Raw genomic sequence first — 12,826 nt, 5'->3', positions numbered from 1 at the left:
AAGGGGTCCTAAGCATTCGGTACCTTAGCCTTCCTTCTCTTACGAAAATCTTATTTTTCTTTTAGGGAGGGTAAGGGCTAACATGCTATAATGTGGATCCCGAGGGTAGGAAGATAAGGAGGGTAACAAAGTCAAGCCTATCCAGTGTAAGGCGAGTCCGGATTGGTCAGATCCAGGTCAGATTGAGGAGGGGTCTCTCTTGGAGACCTAGAGCGTCTTCTCTGTGCTTTAGATTAGTACTAAGAGCGGCTACGAGTACTCATACTAAAACACCGGTAACACCAACAGCAGCGGTTTCTGATTCAATTGGCTTGGATTCAATAGCAGCTATCCCTTTTGGTCCATAACGTTTAGTGATCACAGAAGGGTACCGTAGAGAGAGGCTCAATGTAATTGAGTGAGATTGCCTCAGGGGAAGGAATTTTAGTGCTGATGTAGCTAACAGTCCCCTTGATAGTCGATTCATTAGGGTCGTCACCTTCCACCCAGAAAAGTATCCACCGTTTTCTTTGTCTCTTAAGCCTCACAGCTATGGGACTTCCTAAAGAAAACTGCAATCGCAGTTTATCAACCACTCACAAGACCACCGAGATCTTCGACTTAGCTCCCAAAGGTAATCCACCCAGCCCTTTCCCAACCTATACAAGGAGAGCGGAAGATAACGAAAGGGAGACAAGGTCCTAACTAAATCATAAGACAAACTACCATTCCATCTATCATATCAGTCGAGTCAATCCGATTCATTATTATCTATAGATAAGGCAAGAGATAACTTATGACCTCGCGGATGGAGAGGGATTCGAACCCCCGGTATTCCTATCAATACTTCGGTTTTCAAGACCGACTCTTTCAACCGCTCAGACATCCATCCCCTTCGCGCTTCGTACGCCCTATCTATCCGCGCGCTGGCGGGTACGGGCTTATCTATGTGATTCGCTACGCTTGCTTGCCCCTATCGGCTGATTCTATTGCCTGCCAGTTAGCGAAACTTTTCCGGCTCAATTACATAGACCCTCGCCTCTTTCTATATGATAATATGCACCTTGGTTGCTGCGCTCCCTTCGGGTAATAGCAAGAGAGTGAAGAACGAATGATCCTCCAACCAAAAAGAGTGATTGAGTCCGCCTCAAGTGAGTGAGTTCGCGTCGAAAGAAAGAATCTAAGGTCCCCCAGGAGCTTCTGATTTTAGAGTCACTCACCAACTCTTATTGAAATTGAAGAAGAATAGCTAGAATCAGTTATTGTGCAAGACCAACCAATCCTTGGTTGACTCCTCTACTTCGTAGGTCGGGGATATAGCTGTATTCTTCTATTCTTTATCTCTCCCCCTCCTTTGTCTTTTAACTTTCTTTCTTATCTCTTTCCACTATCTCTTAGTTAGCCAGGCAATGACAATGAATTCTGGTAAACTCGTATATAGAAGAATTTCGTTATCTTGATCTCTCATACAATTTCACCTTTTTTTGATTTAACCTTTCCTTCCTCAGAAAAGTCTGTTTTCATTGCACTCAGATAATAGTTTTCTAGTTCATCTCTTCTTCCGGAAGCATGGTTCCCTCAGGTTTCTTGCTTAGATGTGAATCTTAAAGTCTTAGTCCTCCTCCTATTCCTAGTTCCACTGTGCCCTATTTCCTAATTTCATTTTCATTCTACCCATACATTGGTTGATTGAACCATCCTACCTCAAAGCAAAGAACTCCTAGTGAGAGGAAGATAGGAATTTGTTATACTAGGCTCAACCCCCAGGCCAGGCCCTAGGCTTAAAAAAACGTCACACTGTAAAAGAATGCTCCCCTCTTCTCTTATGAGAATAAGTTCAATCTTTGAGCTGCTTGTGAATGCATGTGGGATAAATTTCTATTCTTTGAAGAAGGAATTCTTAAGAACTGAGGAAAGCATCACCAGACTTTTTTATCAAACTTTTTCTTATCGTATTGATCGATTTTCCGCGTCTACCCTTCCTTCGGTGCTTTAGGCGCAGGATCATGGACTAAGAGTATTGATGGAGACATTGACTCTGTCCATCTTGCCAAGAGAAGATGGCCCATAGGCACCAGATAGCTGGAAATATCCCCTTCTTTCCTTTATAAATGGACACCGATCCGAAATCAAAAACGAAAATTGTCGTATTGAATGTCAGAAAACGTGAGCGGGCAGTGCTGGGATAGAAGATCGCGCCCACGCCGACTCAAAACCAAAAGCCCGAAAGAAGAGAGAGATAGCTACCACTAAAGACTACAAGGAATAGAGCTACTAAGAAAGAAGGGAGGGTTCACCTCTCCTAGGAAATTCACTCTTGACTAACGGTCTAGCTTCACTCACTAGTAAGAACTCTAAAAAGAAGAAGAATTCCGAATTTCTATCCGGGCAAAGAAAAGGATATTAGGTAAGTGTTAAACTTATGTCCAAACTAGGAAACGGAACAGGAAAGCGAAGCGCCTAGTTCTAGACTAGGCTAGCATGGGAAAAGGAAAGGGGGAGTGAGTGGGCTATTGGCCCTAGCACACTTAGATAAGGCACGGAACTAATAGCAATTGAAGAAGAATCCGCAGTAAGGACACTAGTCTCGTTGGACTGCAGAAGCAACTGACATAGTTTAGATGTCCCTAAGACTTTTTCAGGCCAATGAGGGTCTTGATAGTAAAGCACCGGCCGCATGCTTGATTGCCTTTATTACGCCTTTCCTGTTGCCGGAATAAGCGCTCTTTTAGCCTTACTCTTTTCTTTAGCATCCCGCCACTCCTGAGGCTATCTCCAACAACAATGATTTTTGTCCTCCAAAAGCATACTCTTTTAGAGAGCTGACGCCCTCTCGTACTTATTTATATAAAGAAGAGTTCTGTCTTTCTCGCTACGCCCTTTGCCTGACTTCACTTTCTTACGGCAAATATCGTATGATAAAGCACTTCTTCTCCCCTACTTCTCTTGCTTGCTTACCTGGCGCTTGAAAGGATCGCTACTAGTCTTCATAAAAGAATTCACTCTTGCCGGGCTAACAAAGGGACATTGCTATAATATGTCTTACCACCCCCTAACCTCTCCTTATCGGGTCTTTCAGAGCCTCGGGTGAAGCTGTTCTTGCTTTGAGCTAACTTCATCAGATATGAATTTCTCACTGCTAGCAATCCAGGGTAATAAGGTATAGTATGCACCCATTAATTCAATAGTCAAGTATGCCTTTCTTCTATAGAAGGCGATTTGGCCCATTTTCTCTTTCCTGGTAATAAGGCAAGGTCTTTCCCTATCATGACCGCCTGTAGAATGAATTGAATTCGTCTCAAAACAAAGAGCTAGCGAACCACACAAATTCCATTCCAATTATATCAGACAAAGCAGGATAGCAGCCATCAAGCTGCCCCTTTAGAGTGAGAGCCTTACGAGACCAATGGTATCAAGAAGAAGGAAAAATAGCCTTTATGGAGCCTTGAGCTTTCGCCGGGAGCTGGTTCAAGTAATGGAATGTCCACGTCCACATATTCGGCTTAAATAGCCCTAGCTAGATGAAAATTGCCTGGGTGGTCTTTCTCACATTGGTAAAGGAAGAAAAGACGATTCGGCCTATCAAGAAGATTTTCCGCATAAAGTCTCTTTTTTCGATTCGGCCACACTTTTAGCGATGAGGCGATGCAAGGAATGGTGTCAGAGCAGTTAGCAGCCATTCTGTGACCTTCATCGACGCCGTCATGGAATTTCTTTAAAAATCACATTACCTAGAGGATGAAGGGTTTTCTATTCCGCCTTAGTATAGTAGTGCACTCGCAATCCTAAGGCTTAGTTAAGAGTTCTTGCTTCTTGACAAAGAAGAGAGAACCGTCCGCTGTCTCTTTGGAGTGAGTGGCGGATGCTGATCCCACAATGGAATGGATTCGGCGAAGGAATCCCCTTCCTTTAAATGACAGGTGACTGGGTAAGAGTAAGATAAGACCTAGTTCAGAGAAAAGTGTCGGTCCAAGAAGCAGAAAATCTTCTTTCTTTTACTAAGTATGTGTTGTCGATTCAATGTGGGATAGGCCAAAAGGAATGCTTACCGAAGGGCATAGCTCTAGGTGACGAGAATTCTCAGTTGAAGGATGCGGGGATCACAACTATACAGGAGCTACAAAGGCGTCTGGACACAACCTAAATATCGGCCCGGCGACAGACATGACAGCACACGTCTATAGATAGGAGACCAAAAATGGAGCTAATTTCCGCTCTCGCCATGATGAAAGTGCAACTGACATTACCGTCGCAGCAACTAAGGTATACGTCTGCCTGGATTCGATTCGAGTGTCCCGGCCTTCGAACCTCATGGAATAGTTTTCTAGATAATGCCGTCCGAGAGCGCTTTCCACGAAAGTGAGCCAGTGTACCAAGTTCTTGAAATTAGCCAATCTTGGTAGGCCTATGCTAAGGCCCAAACGGCCAGCATATAACTAAAACTCAAAACAAGGCAAGCCTCGGCTGGGAATCTGTCCATAGCGCTAACTGGTATTAGTGATCTTCCTTCTTTTAGCCCTCCCTTATACGAGGCCTTTTTAAAAGCCACTTGGCAAAGAAAAGAACAACGATCGGTTTCGAAGCGAGATTGAAGGAGCAGTACTCTGACTCCGCTTCCGAATCAACTAAACAAAAAGCTTCTACCACGCACGATATTTAAATTTAACACAGCAGAAGCAACCTTAACTAACTTAATAAACAACAATCAACGCAAGAGCGCACTTAAAAAGCTTCCCTCAAACCCTGTTTTCAGTTCCGTAAGTCAAGTTCTCTAAGTCTTTCTCTTGGCTTTCCCAATTCATTCCTACCTTACACACCAACTCTTTTTCCGCCTGCCGCTCAACATCTATCTTACTCTTCCTTGGTCTCTTCCCTTGAAGGGATATGAAGGATATGAAATAGAATGAATTCCAGGACACGGTATACTGTTTTAATTCAAAGGAAGGGCCAGACATGAATGGGAAAGGGTCACCTTCCTCATAGGAGAAGGGGTGCATGCTAAAGCAAAGCTAGAGCAGCTTCGCGATATAGGTGTCATTTAATTAATTCAGTACTTAAGATATGGTGTTCCCCCATCAAACGAACGAAAAAGAAAGAAGGTTGGCTTTTCGATCCTTTGATACCGACCGATTGAAAGAAAAGAACGATTACTGTATACTCTTCCCATTAACGCACAAGAACAAGGGGAATAGCTCCTACTTTCTAGCTCTCGTACTTACTTAGTGAAAAGTTCGAGCCTTAGAAGCATGCTTTGGGAGAGGTCTGGAATAAGTCTTGTATGAGTCCTTTAATGGAGTCCCTCTTATTGTTGAGGTGCTTCCGGTAGCAGGCTTTTCTTTTTACGATTACCATTCCAGTATTCAATATCTCTGCCTCCCCGTTGGTTTGACCCTTTCAAGTGGATAAGGGCATGAGCCATCTGGGAGGTAATTTGGTCACGCAGATCCTTGGTTTGTATACAGCCAGTGGTGTCCTCCCTCATGCTCTATTCCTTAGCCTAAGCCTCAGAGGCGGGGAAGAAGGAAGCAAGAGCGCAAAGAGAGCGAATAAGCCACGTTGATGGCTTCGGGTGGGTGATTTTTCTCTGTGTATCTTTGGTTGTAAAATCAATGTATAAAGAGCAATGGTCAGTTCTCGACCCAATCGATCGTTTGACACGCAATACTCACTGTCGAGTTGTAACCGAAGTAGATCAAGAGAAGGGACGATGCCCAGACAGATTTGACCCAATGCCAAAGAGGCCAAAGGCCCTGAATGAGACGAGTCAGGGATCCAGAATGACTTCATTGACTGATCACCGAGCAAGAAAGACGCTTTACGCAGCATAGAATATAGAATAGATCGAGGTTTATTTATCCTGTTGCCTGCTTGTCAGGCTAGATTCCATCCGATCTTCTTTGACTGCTTATATACATAATTAGTTAACCCTTCCCCATTGGACTCTTAGCTCTTTAAGGAAGATCTTACTATACTCAACTACTCCTAACCGATACTCCTATCGTCAAATTTGTTTTCGGTTTATAGAGGAAGAGAATAAAGTATTGCAGCTCACCTCGTGCTTCCATCAAACGAAGCACTCGGCTCCCACTTTGTTAACATAAGACATAAGGAAGTTCTTTCAAACAGAAGGAAGTCCCACTTCATTCCAAAATGGTTTTGTCCCATTTCCTGAGTTACACGAATTCCGACCTCTTTCGGTTATGTGATGTGCGAAATCAGCTTACGTATAGTTGCTTATAACTACTTTCTATATAGCCAAAGAAAAACATGGGTGCTTCCTATATATGAGCATTCTTGAGTGCGGGTTGAGGGTTGGGGCTCGACTGGATGGCATGGGTAGAGCTATCTTGCCTTCCTCCACACAGTACGACGCGCTCTCGTCACCCCCGGTGGCACGGTATACCTTCGTTGATCTGTTCTGACAATACAGATGAATGTCTCTTTCTCCCCGGTCAGTCGAACCACTTTACGGTTCAATGCTTGTCTGTATTCCTTTCAGGAGGTAGCTATTCAGATAAGTTTCTTTCTGACGTGCTGCAAGCTTCCTTTATTTATATCCATATCACGTTTGGGTCGTTGGTCTGGACATCCCCCACATGATTGGAGATGGAGGGATTGCCTCTCCCTTCTAGGGAGTGAACACTTATTTATCGTTAATTGACAGACGAGATAGCCTCAATTACATCGAGCCTTCTCCCATTTGTTTAATCTACTTCCTAAGTTATGAGCATGACATGCGTTAGACTTTTTGGATTTCCATAGCCTTTTTCTGTCTAAACGAAACAAACGGATATTGATAACTGAATTTATTAAAAACATTTCCAATCTCCGATTTAATGAGCACTTTTAGAACATAAAACTAAATAAACAATTACCATTTTTCCCCAGCCCTATCACTGCCCTATCAATATTTCACCGAAAGCTATATAGCCGATTGATCTGGCTTGGTTTCCGGCCACCCGGATCAAACCAAACAACGGTATCCCAAAGCACATGGGTATATGGGCGCTTGTCTAGTTCTCATTGGAAAGAAATCCGCAGAATATTCCTTCTGTTTCCCGACTAAATCCTATTTATTGTAACAAAAGGCCGATACTCTAAGAGCAGTCGTCCTACTAAGACTGACGCGCTAGCTCATAGGAGAAAGGGAAGCTTCTTCATTGTCTATTGCTCGGGGGCTAGCAGCAACCTGTAGGCTCGAGAGACCTCCTTGTCTAAAAGAAGGAAGAGCTACTCTCTGACTTACGCAATTAGTAGGACACGGAGGAACAACCTACTTGACTTCTTTGTTCCGTCGTTGACCCATGATCAATGGCTGGACCATGCTCTTGCCTTTAGGCCCCCCACTACCAACCTCTTAATGTCGGGATATCCGGGGTTTCCACCTCAATAGAACCAGTTTTATGCAGCAAACCCGGGAAACTTCCTTCCAGTGTATCCCGTATCCCTTCCTGGGTGAGAATGCTTTGCTCTCTCAGGCAACTCTTTTAAGAACCCTCTTTAGGCCCTCGTCTTCTTCTGTGCCTGTAATAAAAAAAAATTTTGTTTCGTGCCCTAATTCAAACGCGGAGAAGGAGGCAAGTTGATTCCCATCTCTGAAGGTCAGTTGGCAAATTCCCATTCTCCAGGGTACAAAGAAAGATTGAATCCAATATGTTGTGGGCGCCTAATGAAGTGAAGTTGGGCTAAGCGGTCTTCTCGCTTCCCTGCCAGGATTAGGATTTAGCTCGGAACAGCCCTGCTTCTCAATTACATCGACCCTCATTGATAGGTAAGTAGAGATGTGTGATTTGTACCAATACCGGAAGGATCACTCCAAAAAGCAGAACTTATCTTATAAACGATCCTACTCGACATGGATGAAAGGATTCCCTTGGTAGGGGCATGAAAGACAGGTTTGATGGAATTAAACGTCCACCCTTGATTCATACCACTAAACCACTTACTTCTTAACCTTGCTTTTCATTTAATTAATCTACCCCTACTCCTATAAAGGCCGGCGAGTGCTTCTTACCGAAAGAATGTGCTTCCACGGCCGGAGAAAGAAGGTTCATAGATCACCGATCGGCGGATCAGTCGTAAAAACAAAGCAAGAAAGTTATAAAAGAAGCCCTAGCGGCTTAATCTTGAGTTTCGTCTAATATGAATGCAATGCTTAGTTAGGTCGTCCAAAGACAGAGCTGATCCTACTTATTCGTATGAGGAAGCCCCGACCAGACACTTTCTTTAGCCACCCACCAGTAATGAACCGCCCAAATCACCTTTCCTCCGTTCCTTCCTCTACTTTCTGCATAAAAGGAAGCGTTTCAAAGCAAGGCTGGTCTATGGTATACGGGGGAGATCGAGCTTCCATCTTTTTACATCAAAGCTGTTGTGCCAATGAATTTCTTTGAAAGGCGAGTAAGCCGAAACCTATACATCTAATTAGATTAGGCTGATGAAATAGCAAAGCTGGGGGTAAACAACAACTGAAGAGCGGACCATAGAAGTAATGTAATATACCTGCCGTTGGTGAATACAGAAAACAACCAATTGAGATTTATCGCATGGAAGACAGAAAGGATTGGATTCAGGGGATTCTAAGTCGTGCTAATTTTTTTCCAAGCAAGCGGAGGGGGGGAAAGAAGGGCAGGGCTTAAAGCAGCTCGTTCAGAGAGGGTTCGAGTCAGGAGCGGTATAAGAGGTCCAGGCCAGTCCTTTCTTCTTTCTAAGAGCTCCCTCTCATACTAAAGTAGAGCCTCTAATTCCACATCTCTACCAACGCCAAAAGGCGAAGCGAGTAGCCTTGAGGCACAAGGTTCTGTCGTACGTATCCAATCTTCTCGGTCATGAGAGCAGCAAAAGTAGTCCTATCCTAGCTCTGCCCTGAAGAGCAGCTAGCAGCTATCGAGGCTATGCGTCCCGGGAGCCTTAAGTTCTCTATCAAGGTGAAAGTACCCGACTATTAATAATAAGTAGCGAGAGCAAAAAAGGACTCAACCACCAAGTGGCGATGCCCTTCTAATATAATGTAGGCTTGACTCTGCTAAGTGAGTAGCTAGGCTGTTTTCTTGTAGGAGTGCTAACGCGTGCCCTTACGTTTTCTGATCGTCAAAAGAAAGAATTCCAGGAGATGAGGTGATAGACATTTCTAATATCTACGGTCTTTCCTTGCTTTCCATGGACTTGACTTTCCAAGTAGAGCAGAAGGGCTTGCTTGCTAATAAGTCAAATACCCGGCTGCGGTATGAATGCGTTTGATCGATCCACTTCGTAGTCCATGGGATGGACAACTCCTTCCTCTTGCTTGTCAGAAGAGTCATTATAACTAGTGCGTCTTTTCTTCATTCAAAGTCTTCGCTTCCCGGTCTTGAAGGTATGTCTGGAGGGTCTTATTTGTGCTAGATATAAGGAAGGTGGATGCAAGTGGAATGATTGAAGCTGTTATATACTTTGTAGCGGGTAGAGTCACTAAGTCTAGTCTAGACTTCTTTCTGTCTTTTCTGAGGCACTCATTTCACGAAAAGAGCTGATAGAGATGCCTTCTTCACTGGCCAGTTCATTGCCTGCTTGCTTTCCTCAAAGCACTTACCGGTAAAAGAAGATAGCCAAGCCAATTCGGCTATCAAAGCTTTCTTGGCATTCCAAGTGAGAGTTCCTTCCTTTCCATCAAAGACAGGAAAGCGAGTTCCCTTTCCACGGGAGTAAGAGATCCAAGACAGCTGCATTTCTCATTCCAGGAATGAAGTTTTTTTAAAGCAAGCAATCTTCTCTCTTTCCTGGCAAGATAGCTTACTAAAGTATGTAACTTGTTAATTTCAATTCCGGAGCTGAACTTTCAATCAAGTCAGGTCAAAAGAAAGCTCTTCCTTCACAAATAGTGGATATGCGACAACCAACTATCTGCTTCAAGCCATATCAGCTCTTAGCCCTATGGTTCTTTGACAGCAACCTAGATCTTAGAGCACAGGGAAGCACTTAGCAAGCATTCCGGCAAGCCGTGAACAGAGCTGGCACTCGTAATCGTCCTTAACCTCAGTCTCTAACCTATTCCCTTTCCTCTGTCCCTTTACCCTTTGAACAGCAACCGGAAACAGGCATACAAGCAGGTCACTTCTTTGGTCTGCTCTGGTCAGGAACATAATCAAAGGAAGAGGCAAAAGCTCTCCTACGGTCACTGGCTTCTCTCCTTTGTTTTGAGAAATGAAACGAAGTACTTCCCAACAGAAGCATGAGTCTAACGGTCTACAGACTCTCCTTGGGCCTTTCTTCCTTCTCTTAATACATATTGTTGGGGTGTAGGTCTTGTCAGAGCCTTCTCGTCGTATTAGCTTTCGCAATAGGGAAAGCACCGGTCTGGTTACTGCTATCTCCTCTCGTCCCGCTTCGGGCACTAGTAGGAAAGCCAGCCCTCACTCAGGAATAGTTAAGCAAGCTGCGGAGTCGTAGACCATTGCTTTAAAGATGGGATGGTTTCTTTCCTTCTGATCCTAAGCTGTGAACTCATGGTCAAATGGTTTCCGAGGTGGGCTTTCCCTTCTCTATGGTAGCATGGTCTTCTCTTAGGGTTTCTCTTGGTGGAGGAAGGGCTACTAGAAGCATAGAAGGAAAATCTGTCTGGGCTGGGGGAACAAAGTGACTTACAGGATTCAATATTGCGAGGGACCAAAGGTAGAAGGGAGGAGAGTTCATTCATCACAAGGGCATTTGCTAAGCAGCTAAGCTGAAGTCATATACCCGGATAAGTCCTATCTCCGAATTCCGGTAATGAAGAAATTCATTGCTAAGAACTAAGAGTTGAGTTAGTAGGGGAGATCTTATATTAAACCCATTTTCTTTCATGAAAGACTCCTTGCCTGGGGCTGTGCCCTATCAGCAGCTTCAGCTTCATCCCCCAAGGCTTTCACCTTGCCTTTGCCCGCTCAGAGATCACTTTTCTCAATCTCCCTCCTCGTGGATGAAAGGAAGCAATGCAAAGTGTCCAGGGAGTCTCTTCCCAGACCGGTGAGCGTGAAAGCCATGCTATCAAGAAAGAGAACTTCGGTAGCGGGTCTTTAGAACGGATTCCTTCCAGAAGAAGAGTAAGATGGTACAGGAGAAAAACTTAGAAGCTTGCTATCCTTCGCTTTGGGCCACCAAGATCTTCTAAGTTCGCTTATCTCTACGGCTACGGAAAGCTTTCTAAGGAAAATAATCGGAGTCATCTTCCTTTTCGTAACTTTCACTCCTGCCTTTTTGTTCAAGACATTTATAGCTCTTTTATTTTCTTGGAAACTTTCACAGTATCAACATCCACTTTCTGTATGGCTTTTGCTAGTCAATCGAATCCTTTGTTTTGGCACGAAGAAACCATTACCAATACACTAATTCCTCAACACAATGATAATAGAACATGCACCTTAGATCTCCTTTTGATGAGGTTTAGAATCTCCTATCCTTACCAAGGAAATTTCGCTACAAGAAAGCATAGAATAGACAGCTTTCCCGTATCTATCACAAAAAAAAGTTGATAGTTTATTTATACTGTGGAGTGAAGCTAACTGGTATTTGGACTGGAGATTTATAAACCAATCCCTAAATCAGTCACTCCCACTCCAAGCTTTGGGAGCAAAGCTTCCTTTATTGAGTTAGCTTGGCTTTTGGCTTTGGCATATGGAATAGAGTCTTTTCTTATAACTTCTGAGACCTTTCTTGCTTTTCCATACGGATTTGGCATGCCTAGCTTTATTCCTCTCCCTACGGTCGAGCTCAATTACATCGAGCCTCTCCCGCTGCTTATTGATTTTATTATTAGAGCAAGCATCGCTATTCCTTGCCAATCGGTCACTTCACTCTCCAAAGGGTTGGCTCAGAAGGGTTTAGTGTGTAATCTAACAAGGCAAGGGGAAAGGGAAGAAAAGGGTAGTTGTCGAATGACTATCAGGTCTAGAATGCATGCACAGCAAGCCTTCTCCCGTTCAACTACCGAATTCGATGTAGAGACTCAAGAATGAGCTATTTTAGGTTTGATTGTGTGGGCGAAACGATGGGACCAAGTAATTTACCTTTAAAACACCATTGGACCCGGCACTCTCCTCTAGGAGAACCTGGTGATCTCTTTGAAAGCAAGAAAATTGCCTATCGCTATATTCTTTTCCGCTTCCACTCTCTTGAGAGTAATCGGCTGCTAGTAATCGCTCGATTTGGCAAGGGTATACCCTTTCTCATTCTCTCAGCCTTCGGGCGTTGAGACAGACATGGTGATAACCGGGGATAACGACTCAGAGAGAGTCACTGATCCTCGGTCCGGTTCCACTATAGAATCTTCTTCTCGATTGCGATAGTTGATAGGGGAAGAACTTTCAATTCGACTTTCGAGTTGAACCCTATTACAGTAGAGGTAGGCGATGCGATTTCCCTCCTTTCAGCCTTTCTGAGATAGTTTATCGAGGCCCTTCTTTCTGCGGAGCTTGTAGAGATAGTTGATAGAGCAGCTTACGAGATGGTGTAAAGGAGGCAGTTATAGCCGGTTTAGTTTTTTATAGTAACGAGCCGGCCCACATTCGATTCAGAGAGATTTTCTTTAGAGCTGGTAATCATTGGTAGCAATTCTTTTTTCTAAGAAAAAGCTATTCTCTCTTAATACGAAAATTATGGATAAAGTTTAAATACTCAGCAGTGAAAGAGACGAAAGACTAGAAATGGCTAAAAGAAAGCTCGCATGCCGGGGAAGCGGTCTATCATAGAAAGTGTCACTTGGTATGGCTAAAGCCGGTTGATACGAAGACTTCCTGGAATCACGGAAACTGGATCATCGCTGAAGGCCTCAAAAACGAGAGCATCCTATCTGATAAGCACGCTGGCTGAAACAGAGCTTGCATGAATCCCC

General features: G+C 44.0%; 1 non-coding gene across 1 annotated transcript; it reads right to left on the bottom strand.

Annotated features, from left to right (window-relative positions):
- Positions 1-784: 784 nt before the first annotated feature.
- Positions 785-871, bottom strand: TRNAS-UGA (transfer RNA serine (anticodon UGA)). The gene has a single exon. It is a non-coding gene; the product is annotated as a tRNA-Ser (tRNA).
- Between the last annotated feature and the right edge of the window lie 11,955 nt (positions 872-12,826).

This window comes from Sesamum indicum, linkage group LG8 (genome assembly GCF_026168435.1).
Source record: "Sesamum indicum cultivar Baizhima isolate 11 linkage group LG8, ASM2616843v1, whole genome shotgun sequence".
Classification (NCBI taxonomy): domain Eukaryota; kingdom Viridiplantae; phylum Streptophyta; class Magnoliopsida; order Lamiales; family Pedaliaceae; genus Sesamum; species Sesamum indicum.
This window is presented reverse-complemented; position numbering and strand designations above follow the sequence as displayed.